Source organism: Tachypleus tridentatus, chromosome 7 (genome assembly GCF_004210375.1).
Source record: "Tachypleus tridentatus isolate NWPU-2018 chromosome 7, ASM421037v1, whole genome shotgun sequence".
Lineage (NCBI taxonomy): Eukaryota > Metazoa > Arthropoda > Merostomata > Xiphosura > Limulidae > Tachypleus > Tachypleus tridentatus.
This window is the reverse complement of record NC_134831.1, coordinates 47427209-47444656: the sequence shown is the minus strand read 5'-3', so window position 1 is coordinate 47444656 and position 17448 is coordinate 47427209. Positions and strand designations below refer to the sequence as shown.

Here is a 17448-nt window from a genome sequence, read left to right as displayed (position 1 = left end):
AACTCTCTTCTCTACTGACAATTTTCTACGTTTTTTAAGTAGTGAAATGACAACAAAACTTAACATATAATGTTAAATACTGTTTTTAACAAGGTTTATTTTTGGAGTGTTATTAAATTTATTTATTCTAGCATATAGCAAAACCATATTCTAGTTCCTTGCTAGCTTCGTTTTATATAGTTAAGACACTACATGTGACACCACGACAGTTATTTTAGACCTAAATGTGATCATTATGTTCAGCCAAGCAGAACCCTTATGACATGCCTTTGGTACAGGTATATGGGAATTCTAAAAAATAAGTATTCTCACCCATTTGGGATCAGTAAAGCATTATTATAGTGTTGAAATTAAAACATTATTTAATGACATGGAAGAATTACTCACATAACATCTAAAGAGTGATAAAATATTATCTTGTCCCGACGCTATTGCACGGCAATCTAAGTTAACACATCTGTCAGTTACTCGGTCAATCCAAAATTATTTTGGTTCGGAAATGATAATATGAGTTCATTTGCAAATAATGTTAATTTCAAGGTGTGTGTATGTGAAATATATATATATATATATATATATATATGTATCTGTTTTAGTCTGTAAACTTTAGTTCTCATAGTCTTCCGAACACCATATAAGTTTTTGTTTTAGTCCATAAATCTTGATCCAATTCTTCTTTCGGACAATATATTAGTTTTAGTTTTTTGAAAAAATGGTATTTTATTTCTTCTTCCGAACAACTTATAAGTTTTGTTTCAATCTATAAACTTTATTTTATCTATTTTTCTGACAACTTACAATTCTAAGTTTTATATCTACTAATGTAATGGTATCATTTATTTTCTTCCTATTGTGAACCTTTTGTACGCTATTGAAGATGACAGGCGGCTTGCTGTACAATCGGCCAAACTTCATCGATTACTTGTGTTTCGGGGGCGCTAGTGAGCCATCTATGCCTGGCTATTTCCGCTAGTGTTGTCTTTGTCTGCTTCTCGTGTACAAGCATTCGAATACAAATTTGAATTACTGGTTTGAATTCACAGCCTTGATGACGTGATAGTGGTGTTGCAGTATGCCATTTCTGTGTACCCTAGTAGTTCATACTCATTTCTAAGTTTTAAAACCCCTCCCTTATTTGTTCATTTCTTCATTTGTTAATTACTTCGATCAAAGCTTAAGTATGTCAGTGCGTTCCTTCAGTTACGTCAGAAGAAAGTGTTAGATAAACACGTGGCTTAAAAAAACTATGAAGACGGGGAGATTGTCGACATACAGATCAGGTTGCTTTCTCAACAGGTAAAGGTTTAGGAGATCTAGTAAGGGTCATTTCTTCGTATTCTCCTAAGACTAATAATTTGGTTTTTCATATAATTTTTGTTTTTATCATTTCTTTGAAGCCACAGTGGAACAAAAACCAACAATTTTTAGCACAATTAATGGTAAAATGTTCATTAATACTATTAGTTATGAAATCTGATGAAGATAACTAACTGTAGGTGCTAGTCCTGATGATGATAAGTGTTACCAAAACTACTCCGCTGTAAGTCATAATATAAATTTTTACATTTTTGTTGTGTCAAAACAAAAGTCTGTTTTTTTTTCTCTTACAAACCTTGGTTTATTCAAGGTACTCTTCTGTTACAGGGAGTTTACTTTTGAGCAGAGTACTGTTTTGGCAATTACAACACGAAAATTACACATTTCTGACACTTTATATTCAATAACATTTCTGTTGCATCCGTATGTGCTATGTTCTTATATGCAACATTATTTTACAAGGCCTACATTGTCGTATAAAGAGACGAACCTTTAAATTTGACGTTTTGCATATAAATTTATATAAAATCTTAACCTCGACATTTTACTATTTGATTTCAAACGTAATTGATTTAACTTAGTGCAATTGCAGCTACAAGATATAATGGCTAAATATACCATTAGCTCGTTACCCTTCCCATATTCTTACATGTCAGTATCAACCCATGAATTAAGTTTGTTTGTAGTTAAACACAAAACTAAACAATGAGCTATCTGTGATGTGCCCATTATGGGTATCGAAACTCATTTTTAGCAAAACAGTCTTTCAAACTTGCTGCTGACTGTTGAGTGGGGCATACACTAAGTATAACAGGACTACTTCTTTCAGTATCATATCAATATCAATTATCGTATTAAGTTTGACAGTAATATTACTGGAAACAATTATAGTAGCTCCTATGAAACCTTAAATTTGATGTATTCTGTAATTTAACATTTATATAGCTTCTACAAACTGATGAATCTTTATACTTAGTTTTTTTTAACAAATATCATTTTCATATATTTTTACATATGGGCAGAATGTAACCTTTATGTTACCAGAATTAATCGATGCCCAAATTTTCATATCTTTAGGGCTTTCTAATTATTTGTTAAAATGGTGCACTAGAAGACACGGATCGCCATATTTAACAAATAATTAGTACTTTAAATATGGTTGTAAGGATGATTTTTCATTTCTTTGTTCTTCTATGTTTTCCTGTAGTACAGTATTCAGCTGTGTATGTTAAGTGTAAGTTCTTGTTATAAGCCGTTTGGCTTATACGCAAGAAATGTCTTGACTACATTCAAGCTAGCAAGCTTAAGCGAGGTGTGGCAGTATCAACTTATAATTAATTTGCCTGTCGTGGACCTGGATCGTCGATAAAATATTCCGTTCAAGACCGGGTTGAAGACTCAGTGTAGTTTGTAAAAATATTTTTAATAACTACCTGAAGTAACCATTATTATAAATTGTATTTTTGTATATTAAGATTGCTTAAAAAAAAAGAAAATTTTGTATATCAATCTTGTTGGCAAATACCGTAAATGTAATACATATTTACAGCTAATTATCTTCTAACTTAAAGTTTCCAGTTGTTTGAAATAGTAATAAGTTTACATACGTAACGTAATAAATCGGAGACTTCCCCGAAATAAATTATACTACGTAATATAATGTAACTGTGGAGTTTACAAAGGTTGTTTTCTGCTTATTTGCAATGTTCTAATAAGTGAACGCTTCTTTCGTTTCTAGAGCACGTTTGGCTTATCTGAGTGAGTTATAGATGTTTTACACTACATCCGAGACTATTAAAGATCTCGTATACAGTACAATACATATGACTATCTTACTCCAAAACGATCTTTCATCTTTTATTAATGATTTTCTTGTGCACATTAATTTACCCATATCCTGTATGTGTGTCTATATTTATATTGAGTTCCATTGTGAACCATGCGTTTGGGAGAGTTTCTCCAGAAGTATACTTCCTTACATGTATAGTTATGTATATGAAATTAATCACTTAACACTCCTACGAAAAGACGTTTCTAGTCCTGATTTCTTCAAGCCCGTTCCCCTGGCTGTGGTTTCGCTAGATAGTAGATAGGGACAGTGGGAATCTCGTTAATCCATTCATTAATGGATTTAAATGGCAATTTCATTTAAATACAAAATTATTAGCCTAATATTAATAACCTTTCAAGTTGCTCTGGGGCCTATTAGGCCCCACTTTTCGTAGGAGTGTTAAACAAATACAATGTGATGCAAACGGTTTAAAACCACATTGTATCAGCTTTAGTGCCCTAAGGGTTCTATACTTTGTATGTCCCTTTTGCCTATTGTCGCTACAGGGGCATTGTAAAAGACTGTCAGTTCCGCTGTTTCATTAAAGTAGCCTTATATTTGGAGGCCAGTGTTGCTAATAATCTGCCTTACTTCTAAGTTATGAGAACTTCTGTTATTTTGTGTGTGTTTTCCTTACACCAAAGCCACATCGGGATATCTGCTGAGAGCACCTAGGGGAGTCGAACGCTGATTTTAGCTTTGTAAATCCGCAGACTTATGGCTCTACCAGCGGGAAACACTTCAGTTAGTGCCGAAAACTTGTGATTTTGAACTTTGTAAAGGCGTTTGGTTTTGAATTTCGAGCAAAACAGTGCGAAAGCTATCTGCGCTAGCCGTCCATAATTTAGAAGTGTTAGCAACAAGTCATCACCACCCACTGCCAATTCTTGGGCTACTCTTTTACTGACGAACAGTGGGATTAACCATCACATTATAACGCCCCCATGTCTGAAAGGGTGAGCATGTTTAGTGTGACCGGAATTCGAACCCGCGACTTTCAGTCGAGCGCCACAACTACCGACCTATGCTGGACCAAACATTTCCTTGTTTGTTTGTTTATTTTGTTATTATGCTCAAAGTTGCATAAAGGGGCATCTGTGCTCTGCCCACCATGGGTATCTAAACTTAGTTTCTAGTAGTATAAATCCGCAGACATACTACAAGAGGCTATGTAAAGGTATATTGTTGGAGGTAGGATATGTTACTGTTTTGTTCTGACTGTATTTTGTCATAATATTAAGATGTTAAAATATCTAAACAGAAACCCACAAAATATGAAATCATACTTAAATAATAATTAGATCTGGCATTGACCATCCGTATACATACTGTTGTAATATAGATTTCTAATGTAATTTATGTTTTGGCTAGGAGGGAGATACAGATTGTAAATGATGTCATTAAAGACGAATTTTCAACAAATTTAATAATTGCCTTAGAAACTGTACTTTAATTAGGTATAATTCCAGTATGGTTGCCATATTTTTAAACACTTTAGTTTTTGAGTAAAAAATGAAACAAAATATGCGGGTCCTCGAACTCAAGTTCCTCTTGGTCGTTCGGCTGTTTATTTGACGTTTTACAACTATGACGTAATAGTTGCCAAACACGCTTCGCTGCGCGCCGACCATTGTGTTCCTTCCAGTGCTGGTGTTTTATATAAATATATCGGTGCTTTTTTCGAATTACATACTTTGTGAGACTATTTTTTATGATAACATGGTTTACTGCGTAGCTTATGTTTGTAAAAACGCTTCGGCATCGGGCAAAAGCTTCTTTTCGTTTCCGTGCAAGGAGAAGGAACCAGCAAAGTTGGGACAGTGGGTGCGGATGGTCAATAGGAAGAATTGTACTCCGTCACACCATGCAAAGCTTTGTTAAGATCACTTTGAACGCTCATATTTTGTGTCGGATCTCACTGCTTTGGATTCCGTGGGTTTCAAGCCAGGCAGGTTGAGACTGAAAAAGCCAATGGCAGTAGACAGGATCGTCCCCACCATCTTTCCTCGTGTAGAGCTGAGGAGTGATCTCAGCCTGCAGCGTACATGTTCCACCCCTCTGAAGCCATCCTTTGCCATCACTTAAAGAACAAACTTAAAGGTATGTGTGCAGTATAAAGCAATAAACAATAACTAGTATAATATAATAATTTAAAAAGTACAATTTTTGAAGAATGTAACTAGACATACATATTTCACATTCATGAGCGTGTTTTGCATTTGTGGCACCTGAAAGTCAGTGAAACCTTGATTTCCTACTCTAGACAGTGGACAAATCTATCCCAAACAGAGTATATTCCAAGAGTAAAAGCTGGTAGATCATTCTGTAGATGTTTTTGTATCATTTTTAAATATGGAAAAGTTTGAAGAATTCCATTTTTCAAATTTAAAATTTCAAGATAAATTAACTATTCAGACTGTTACATGTAGTTTGATTTTATAGACAGAATTATGACGTATAATTGAATTCATTTTGTAACGAGTCATAAATATCCGGTACAATGATTGTGGAAGGGCTGAGTATTAGTTACCATAGTCGGCAAAGTATAAACAAATAAAACCCAGTCTGTGATACCAATAATGTATAAACACCAGACACGTTTCGAGATGCTTAAAATTGCACGTAAAATAATACAGACCATATTTGTTGTCATGACTTAGGCTTACCATTCTTCCAATGGAGGTATGACCGACTGCAACCGGCCTGGGCGCTATCAGTATCACTCACAGTTCTGCTACTCTCGTTCGTGGAACTGTCCTCATCACTAGAACTTTTCAGATCTGTGTCAAAAGTAACTGTTCCAGGTTCGTTGAGAGTAGGTTCGAATTGATATGGCGCTACTTGACACTGTTCAGAACACAAAATCAAAACAGACTCCGCCTCTGTTTCTCCGTGTGCACTGGTAATGTTTATTTACATTCAACGTTTGGCAACTATTACGTCACAGTACTTTTCCTAGTGGCAAACGTAAAAACTAAAACGTTCGGATTGCTGCTCGGAAAGGGCTCTTTCAGCACCAAGTTCTATGTTTCATTTATTAGCATATATTTTTTATAAAAAATGTGAACCTGCAAAATTAATCAGTATGAGTAGTTCTTTTGACTGCAAAGTTTTCTTTTTTTCTGAAAAATTCACCTTTAAGTAGCCTGCCTAGAAATTTCTAGGATTTGATGTCGCAATCGAACTGGGATTATATATAATATATTTGTTAAATTGTGTAATATTGTTTTCAAAGTCAAGAGTTGAATCAATTTCATTGTATCAAAAACAATATACTAGGGCTATGAAGTTTGTCTGTCTAGTATACGTTCTTTAACACGATAATGCTATATTGTCTTTCTTAATTTCTTATTTATAATTAAAATACGTTACTAAACGTATATCATGGCGAATATGGTAAAGAAGAGATATAAAAAATTATACTTTATACACTTGCGAAACTGGGAAAATATTAAATTTTGAAATTTTTTGCAAATTAATGTAAAAGATTGAAATTAATTCCAAATGTTCTTCTACTTAAGGCATATAACAATAAAATAAAAAGATTAAAATTATTATAATGTATTACAGAAATTTCTTAATAGATCGAATATAAAAAAACTATAAATATTTGTTTATATTCGTTTTTGAATTTGTGTAAAGCTGAACAAGGGCTATCTGAGGCTAGCCGTCCCTAATCTGGCAGTTTAAGACTATCCACAGCCAACTCTTAGGTTACTCTTTTACCAACTAATAGTGGGATTGGCTGTCACTTTATAACGCCTCCACGGCTGAAAAGGCGAGTATGCTTAGCGTGACGAGGAATTTAGATAGAAAAAAATAATTTTCCCAGAAAAGGTTTGCACACTTAATATCGTGGTTTGAGTTTGCTCGCCTTAAAACGTGCATAGAAATAACTTATAATAATGTATGAAGACAAATTAAGTTAAATCATTTAAAGAAATTATGTGATTTAAGACCAGAAGGTATTATATAAACATTTATTGAGGTCCAACTATGTTATGCATAACTTTATCACAATATAAAGTTACTAAAAATTCCCTAGCCATCTCTATTCTGATTTATTTGAAAAAGTAAGAATTGAAAAATGGTATTAACATTACAGTAAGTAGTAAACTGGATATAAACATTTTTTGACTCGCCATACAAAACACGAATTATGTGATTGAGACATTTCAGTAAAAACTCCTGATGTTATTTAGGTTGAATAAACTTAGCTGCTGGTAGTGTCCATTGTTTAAAGTCTTACCATTCATCTTGAGTTAAATGTTAAATCGTTCAAGTATAATTTACTATTCTTATAGTTCCTGTATTGATTAATGAGTATCTTTAATTCTTTATTAAACATACCTGTTGAGATGCAGTGTCCATGTTACTATTTCAGTTATATTTTATAATTTTCACTTGTGTAACATTATTTGAAAACAAACACTGAATTTATTGTGACACATTGTAATAATATCATGCAATTACATAAATAAACGAATAAATGATTCATTGCAAACTAGACATGTAAGATTTCACTTTGTAGGCTCAGAAAACCTTTTATATTTGAAATATTTTCTTCACATATATTTTGAAACAATAATAAGGTAACATACGATGTATTATCTTCCACTTCGTAGAAGAATCACCAAATATAGTGACTGACAATTACAAATTAGTGTTCTCTGATTTTCTTATATAATGCTCACGGTTTATCGTTAACATATTTAAGTAGAATAACAGATTTAACAAGTATCACACATACTGAAACATTTGCTAATAAAAATTTACGATATACTAATGTACTGTTTATGAAAACGTCTTAGTTTATAAAGCACTGACCTACAGCTCAATGTAATAATACCCAAAGTATGTATTTGTTCCAGCATGTTATTAGTCAAATAGAATAAATCACCATAAATGAACATAAGGGGCATTCCTTAAAATGATTCGAGTTAATATGATCATAGAAAGTTTCTCTACTTAGAAATTCTACGTCCATCATGCTGGACATTGACCTTAACATAACCCCTCCGTAACTGCCTAAAACTGACGTGCTTGACCTCGAATCAGTGGTTCCCAACCAGGGGTGCGAGACAACATTTCTGTTTTGTTTTTGTTTATATTAAGGGTACTGTTCTATATATTCAAAATTTACTGTGAAGGGTGCGAGAGCATATAAAAAATTTTTTAGGGGTGCGGAATATAAAAAAGTTGGGAACCACTGCCTTAGATTAATGTTACCGTCGATATACGTAAGTAAAATCAAAATTATGCAGTACCACACAAGTTAGGAAAATATTGCTTTATCTAAGATTTATCATAAATAATGCGTCTTTTTAAGAACAAAATCTGTAACAGTTTTTGACAAAATTATTCTAATTTTCTTGGTTTTTACGAAAAAAGATGTAGTCTACAAGAAAAGACGATTCTTACACATTTTTGTAAATACGTGATGTTTACTGTTTATCATTGCAAAATATACTTTAAAACCAAAGTAAGTTCTATGTTAGTCTGACAATGGAGAAGAGAGTTCGCACGGCATTAAACTTAACAGTCAGTAAAAATGAGTTTATCAGTTCTTTCACTTTACGTAATGATGCAGAAAACTATTCCAAAACACTATTGACATCATTTAATAAGGTATTTAAGGTTTTGCTAACCTTACAAACTTTAATACTGTGTGAAAAGTTTTGTCGGAAACGATGTACGTCACAAAAGGCTTTCAGTCCAGTCTCGTCATTGGAAATTCATGACTTGAAGAGAGATACGACTAATCTTGTTGTCATGTGTTCGGACTTCCCGTAAGTTAAGAAAGTCGCCACAGATTGAATATAAGGTTTTGCGACTCTGTTCGGAAGAAGTTAGGTCAGTTATTAATCGGGTACGTGTCTACATTTTAAGGATCGTCTCGAGGTTGCCGTCAAATACAGATCCCTCATTTTTTTTATTTTATCGATTAAAAATACGTTATAACATCTAGAAACTTCACATTGTACACTTATTTATTATCAAACGGACTTTTTATTAATGATTATAAAACATCAACAGTGGTTAACATTCATCTTGTTCCTGTTAGACACTTTTGGCTCCTCAATGTAAGAACATATGTGTTTATGACTGTAACGTAAGAGAGAACCATGTGATGCACTTTATGACTTTTACTATTTCTATTACTACAGTGAGCTTTACTATCTTTCGAAAATCGTATGATAATATCGTCGACTTTTAAGTTTGTTTTGTTATACATTTCGCGCAAAACTACACGAGGACTATCTACATCTTAACAGTCTAAGACAAGAGGAAAGGCAGCTAGTCATCACCACCCACCGCCATCTCTTGGGCTACTCTTTTACCAACGAATAGTGGGATTGAAAGTCACATTATAACGCCTTCATGGCTGAAAAGACGAGCATGTTTGGTGCGATAGAAATTCGAGTCCACGATCCTTAGGTTACGAAACAAGCACCCTTGTTTAAGAATTAAGAATTTAAGCTTGATTATCTTATACGGTAAGAATAATACTAACTAAATTATAATAAGTGTGGTCTTTGAACAATGGCCTCTTGGGAATAAATCTAATCACATTGGTCAATGTCTCACGTGGGATTTTTTTATAAACTGATTTTATGTAAAAGGTGAGATGCGTTTTTTGGTTGTAGACCGTACTTTTTATCGTGAGATCATAGAACTTGCAGATGTATCGCCATATTGTACTCATTGTTCTTATGCAGGGGTTCCCAACCGGTGGGTCGCGACCCCCTGTGGGGTCGCGAAGCCTTGGCAAGGGGGTCGCAAAGCCTTGGCAGGGGAGTCGCGAAGCCTTGTTAGAAGTAGCTTGGGATAATATTAATTTTCTTTCATCAATTACATTTTCATGCTCTTACATTTTTTTGTTTCGGTGCAAAGCAAAACGTGTGCTACGTTAGTTCAATGTCATTAGGTGATATTATGGGTGTATGTATGCGTGCCTGTGTGAATGTGCCTGTGTGAATGTGTATGTGTCTGCAACTGTATGTATGTGTGTACTAGTGAGTAGCGAGTATGTGAGTGCACGCGCATGTACGTATGCTTGTGTGTCTGTTTAGCTGTGATTAAGTGTGTGTGTGTGTGTGCTCGCTGTCGACACGTGAGTCACATGTCCGTTGCTGATTGGTGGATGACGAATCGCGCGACTGGCCACGCTCCCTTCCCTCCCAATACTTACCCCATCAGTACTCTACCTGCACCCCCCACAAGTAGTCAGTGTAAGATCTACAGTTGCCAAAGCGTTCATTATTCAACATTTTTATTTTATTTTAACAAGGAGATAAGTAAGCAGTAGAGGTGAGTTGTGTCCATGGCTAAACGGCGCAAATACTCAGAATGCAACCTCAACATTGGCTTCACCACTGTGCTCGCCAAAGACGGCATCGAGAAACCACAGTGTGTTTTGAAACATCCAGAACACGCAAAGAATGGTTTGGATTTCTTCAAACGGCATGAACGGTGTCTTAAAAGCCAAAGAATCGATAGAAGTGGGTCGTTTCAGCAGCAGAGTGCAGCCGTAGTGGAAGCTTCATATGAGATTGCATTCGAAATTGCTAAACAAAAAAAAGCCTCACACGATTGGAGAAACACTTCTTAAACCCTGCATGATGAAAGCAGTAAATCTTATTCTTGGAGAAGCCAGTGCAAAGAAGATGCAGCAAGTATCCCTGTCAAATAATACTATACAGAGGCGCATTTCTAAAATGTCTATGGATGTGAAGGAACAGGTTTTGACTGAAATCAAGGGTTCCCCTTTGTTGTCCTTTCAGCTCGACGAGTCAACAGATGTAAGTACATGTTTTCAGTTGCTTGTCTTCGTGAGATACATTAATTCAGGTGACATCAAAGACGAATTCTTATTTTGCAGTGCATTTGAAACCACAACAAAAGCTGATGATGTCATGGAAAAAGTTTCAACTTTTTTTCAAGACGAAGATCTTCAATGGAAAAACGTTAGTGGGGTTTGTACGGATGGGGCACCGGCTATGCTGGGATCGAAATCAGGATTCCAGTCGAGAGTGAAGAAGCTAGCACCTCAAGCAAAGGGCATCCACTGCATGATTCACCGATATGCTCTCGCCAGTAAGACTCTCCCTGCCTCTCTGCAGGAAGTGCTTGAATCTGTAATCAAAATTGTAAATTATGTGAAGACTCAAGCACTAAACACTCGCCTATTCAAAGAACTATGCAAAGACATGAATGCTGACCACGAAGTCCTTCTCTTCTACACAGCAGTACGTTGGTTGTCGAAAGGAAACGTTATTAATTGTATCTTTGAAATGAAAGATGAAATAAAGCTATTCCTGGAGACTCAAGAAAGGAAAGATCTTGTAGCTCACTTCGAAGATGAAGTATGGAATAAAAGGGTTGCGTACCTAGCCGACAATTCTGACCAGCTGAACAAGCTCAATTTGAAGCTTCAAGGAAGGGAAACACATGTTCTCCTTTTTCAAGATAGTCTTCGGGCCTTTGTTTCCAAACTGCAGAACTGGCGTCGGAAAACCAATCTTGGAAACATCGCTATGTTTGAAAAACTTTGTGGAGTGACGGATGAGTCTCAGATCCAACTGGATCAGTTCCTCAAGGATGAGATTACCGAACATCTTCAGTCTCTAGAAAAAGGAAGTCGAGCGTTACTTCCCTGAGCTATCACGGGAACAGGAGGCCCTGGTAAGGAACCCATTTTGTACTGAACTTGATGTATCCAGCATCCCAGATGATATCCAAGATGAATTTCTGGATCTAAGGAACGACTCTTCAGCTCGTAATCTCTTCAAGGTGAAATCCGTGACTCAGTTCTGGTGCGCTATGTATCAGTCATACTCCAAAGTCAGCATGATAGCTTTACGTGTCCTTGTTCCATTTGCTTCTACCTACTTGTGTGAGGCAGGAGTTTCCACTCTTGTCAATATAAAAACAAAGAATAGGAACAGATTGGATGTTGGAGATGACATGAGACTAGCTCTAACAAACGCTCGGCCACGAATTTCAAAGCTTGCTGCTGAAATGCAACATCAGGCATCTCACTAGCTGGGTTGGATAGCTGTTCAAACCTATGTTAATATTATTTTAAGAAATATATGTTCTTTTTTGTGAATTCAGGTTGGACCAATGTGATTTAATTTGCTAATAAATAATTACAGAATTTTTAAATATTTGTTTTAGATGTTTCTTTCCTTCTCCTTCACAGAAAATAAAAGAAAAATTAAGCTGCTGATAGTAAGTTCTAAGTACGGGGTCACATGGGTTTCAAACTTTTAGGTAAGGGGTCGCGAGTCCCAAAAGGTTGGGAATCCCTGTTGTAATGATAGCAGTGTAACGTGACAGTATGTAACACATCTTTTGAAAAATTCCAAATATCTGTTACGATAAGAATCTGATTTCTACCGTTACATTTGAAGTTCTGGTTAAACTTTGATTGATGCCTGTTTGTTTATAAATAGTATTAAAGATCTTGCATGCTGAATTGAAATGTATAAAAGTTGTATAAAAATTAATCCAGTATTTTATAAACTAAGCTGCTTATCGTATATTAATATATCTGGAAGGTTTGTCGATAAATGTAAGTCTGTAATTTTACCTAAATATATTAACGATGAAAGAAGCGTTATATAAGAAAATCTCAGAACACTAATTTGTAACTGACGAGTAATATATTTGATTATTCTTCTATGAAGTGGAGGAGGATACATTGTATGTTACCCTATTACTGTTTCAAAATTTATGTGAGGAAAATATTTTAAGTGTAAAAGAGGTTTTCTGAATCTCCAAAGTGAAATATTACATATTTAGTTTGCACTAAATCCGTTATTCGTTTATTTATGTAGTGGCATGACTTTAGTCCAATGTGTCACGATATCTTAGTGTTCGTTTTCACATGATGTTAAATAAGTGATATAAACTATAACTGAAATAGTAATATGCACAGAATCTAAAACATTGTTTTGTAAAAGCTAATCCAGTAATTGATAAGCTAATATGTTTATACAGGGTGTTCGGAAGGTTACTGTGCACTTATACATATTTATTAACAGACATGTCTAAATAAACTTCCTAACTACTTCCCTCAGTGTTTCAGTGGTAAGCTTATAGGTTAATAATCTCAGTTCATATCGATAATTCATTGTGCAGTTTAGTGCTTAAAACAAAACGAAAAAATAATCACGGAACGCCTAATTTTGATAACGTTTAGATTATAATATCAATAGGTTACTTATGGAGATGCGTTGGCCCCTGACACATTTCATTTCAATTTATGAATATAATAGGTGTTGCTCTTCTGAAAATATACTTCGTTACCTTTAAAAACATTACAGATAAGTAAAAATTTTAACAGGTTGTTTCATTTGAAAACCATTATGAGAAAATCGAAAACAATTGTGTATGCGCTAGTTTGAGCATATCGTAATAAAATTGGAAATGAAAGTTGTATATATGATAGTGTGAAAAACCGTTATGAGAAAACCATAAACAAATTCTAAATATGCAGTTGTTTTCCAGAACAAGAAAGAAAGGTGACTATTTTCTAGAAGTCTTCTACTGTTACAACACTGCAATTAGCACAGGTATTTCATAAGGTTTAAACATCTTTCTGAACAAAAAACTCATGAACTAATCTAAGTAAGCTAGAAGTCCTTTGAGTCCGACTATGAACTGACCTTCCCGACCACACATGAACCCTTTCTAAAAACAGTTAATGACTGAGTGGTTTGTAGTTTATTGTTCAGACACAGATATGATTGGTCTTGGATATCATTTCTCCACATGGAAAGAGTTGTAATTATTTTAAATTACGATTTGAAGACGGCTCTTTTCCTTTGTTTTTCGTTGCCAATATAGAAGAAAAAGCTTAGCCCTAGTATTATCGGACTTTTCAATGTTATTTGTTTTTCCTTTTAATGTATTTTGTTTTAAATAGGCATTTTAATGGTGGCAACCTAAGTTTTGTTCCCCTAGTGTGTGCACGTTGAAACGTTTTACAATATTTCCGTAAATTTCTTCTTCGCTAGAAAATATCAATATGGTCATACTATTCATTAACTAGATGTATTTCAACGCTCTTGAATTTAATGAAACCTTTGTGAGTATGTTAAAAACTTTTGTAACAAACAACTTTACAATGGTACAACTTAGACTTCCAGCTGAAGGTGTAATATAACTCTCTGTATTATGGCTCAAAATGTACATAATATTATTAGGAAGACCCTAAAACACAATATTTTTATTTACAGTTCAATATATGGAATTACTGTTACTAGTTTCTGCTTCCAATTTTTATTAGTGTTATAGCATGTGTTTACCTCGTCCAGTATGTATGTTTGTAATATTATACTACTACATAAAAACAAAATCAGTATCATTTCTTTAAAGTTCTAGTATGGAGTGGTTCAGGATCCAAGGTTTAATTTTTCGGAATGTTTGGATTCTGAAGGTTCGCGTGCAATCATATGAAAAAAATCAGCTAAATATGCAAGTTATGCGTTTTTCACGAGATATGCAAGTCACTGGTATCTCTATTGCTTCTTTTAGTTTTGAAATGAATAGAAGTTATTTCACATCTAAATGGTAGACTAACTTTCTGTCCATAGTTGTTAAAAGATGGTGTATAATATATATGGACTTTCTTGTAATTAAATTTAAAGTTGTTCATTAACTCACCCTGTATTATACACATGAAGTTTTTCATTCGAAATACTCGTGATAAGAAATGAGTTACTTCCACCTCTCGTTCGTGATTTACAGTATCTTTATGAATGGCATGTGACTTGTAGTTTTGTTTTATTCAGAGCAAATTAATCATAGTTTTCTTCTTTCACACTAGAAGAAGGGCATTAAAACATTCATATGTGGAAAAGAAGCATTGAAGTACGTCATGAGGAAAGAGAATGAAAACGTTTTCTTCTATATGTAATTTTATATGACGTCTAGAATCATAGTTCGTAATTTGAACTCGATCCTATTTGAGGTACATAAGAATATCGTTAATTTATCTGACTTAACATTACTTTTTTTTCAGGTGATTGCAGCATGAAAAATGATAGTGACACATTTTGCTTGCCAGTCTTCTACAAGATAACAGTAATGTAACACTAGGTATCGTCGTCCAGCAAACGATCGGAATGACGTCATGAATTTGGTGAAGCTTGTGGTGCTCGGTGCACCTGCTGTGGGGAAGACATCTATCATACGCCAATTTGTGTGGAACGAATTTACAGATGAATATCACACGACAAAGGTCAAGCAAACTTTCTTTCCTTCTGTTTTCATTAACGATCACTTGTATGAGTTGAGGATTTCAGATATGCCCATGATCACAAACTTTCCCGCAAATTCCTTATATGAGTGGAGAGAATTTCAGTATCATGGCTTGCGAAGCGCCCATGCCTACGTCCTTGTATTTGACCTTACCTCACCGGAGACTTTCCAGTACGTGAAACATCTTCGTGATCAGATCTTTGAAACTCGTAACATGCAGAATGTGCCTGTCTTTGTAGTTGGCAACAAGCACGACCTCAGTGCATCACGTGACCGAAGAGAAATTGCCAGTCTAGTTAAGAAACATTGGAAATGTGGTTACATTGAATGTTCAGCACGGTATAACTGGCACGTAATGTTTTTATTTAAAGAACTGTTGAAGGCTGTAGATGATATTCAATTTGGACAGAAACCAAGTTCCGCCACTGTGCGCTTAGAAGGATTCAGGGAAACAAGTGTATGATACTGTGATGCCGCTGTACACTGACATTGAATCCCCTCCCAGAAGGTTCACTTGTAAAACTGGTATTGTTGACTATATTCTGACAGGCTAATTTTGTTACAAATCAGTATCAGTGAGGACACGTGCTAAAAATACGTGCATAAAGAAGAGCAACTTCCATAGTTTCCAGACTTTGTCAGTATTTAAAAAGTGATGTGATCTGTTACCATCTCACTACATGTATATTCAGCAAGTACATGAAAATGACCCTGCATATAGACTTAAAAATAGTTGTTTTCTAGACAACTTCCCGAAAAACTCCTTAACTTTCAGATTTAGTTGACATTTGTGGATTTTTCTATGATCATTCTTACACATAATAAAGACCACGATTAAACCTAAAAATGCAGCAGTTCTTACCTGAACCAATTCTCTAGTAAAGTTGTGAATGTCTGTCATTTAAAACATTATCGAGACCCACAGTTTCACTGTAAAGAGGACTCTAAGTTGTAATACAGATGAGAATACTCTTCCACAACAAGTATACACTGTAAAAAATTACATTTCTATAAGGTTCTGGCATAATATCAGTTGTAGCTGTTTTGCTTCTCGACTTAAGTTAACGCATATGATTGGTATCAAGCAATACTGACAAATATCCTTCCAGTAGTCCATAATATTATACTTCTAAGTTTAAGTACTGTCATGCTGCTTCATTGTATGGTATTGATGTTTTAGACTATGATGATAAAAAGAGTTTAATGTACTTAGTTTGTTTGTATATATATATCTATATATATAAAAATAAACCATCTTATGTATGATTGGCGGATGGTAATGCCACTTTCAAATAATATATATTTTAAATCGCCATCTGATAACGTATTATTTAAGCTATAGAACATTTCTACTGTGGTTTCGACAAATTGCTAAAGTGTTTACGTTCCAGCAACATAGATGTACCCCGCCCAGAATACAGAAATTAAGGGATACAAGAAACCAGAATTGTTTGAAGTTAGGTAAGTTATTGATGGTAAACTCTACATTATCACCACCCATTTCTTCTTCAAAAAGTCAATTACAATACAAAAAGAAAACCTGTTCATCATATTTCGTAGAGTATCTGCCTCAACTTTACCTGTAAGACAAATTTAATATATAACTGAAGAAAAATCATGTGCGCATGGATCAAATTAATCACATATTAAAATATAGTTGAAACTACCAATTTAAACATGATAAAATTACACCAGTACATAGATACAATGCATGATAAATAAAGTTACACATATAAACAAAAAGCTTTTGCTTAAAACTAAGTTTATAAAACGTATTTTAAACTTTTTAAGGTTTGTTTGTTAAGCACAAAGTTATACAATTGATTATCTTTGCTATTATGTCCACCACGGGTATCGAAACCTGGTTTTAGCGTTATCAGTCGTCGGCCTTCCTCTGGGTTACTGTAGATGGCGAGTTAAAAGTAAATATTCTTCATGGCACAATTACAATTGTGAACTGTTAAATTCCTAGAAAAATTAAGGATAAGTAGACTGGGTCATTCAGTTCACCAATAGCTTTAAAAGTATAA

At 34.5% G+C, this 17448-nt stretch overlaps 1 pseudogene across 2 annotated transcripts; it reads left to right on the top strand.

Annotated features, from left to right (window-relative positions):
* Nucleotides 1-950: 950 nt before the first annotated feature.
* On the top strand, nt 951-16684 carry LOC143257987 (ras-like protein family member 10B pseudogene; annotated as a pseudogene). Of its 2 annotated transcripts, none has more exons than XR_013032072.1 (2): nt 951-1296; nt 15180-16684. The product of XR_013032072.1 is annotated as a ras-like protein family member 10B pseudogene, transcript variant X1 (transcript). The 2 variants fall into 2 exon arrangements; XR_013032073.1 differs by having other exon boundaries at nt 951-1316.
* Nucleotides 16685-17448: the final 764 nt, after the last annotated feature.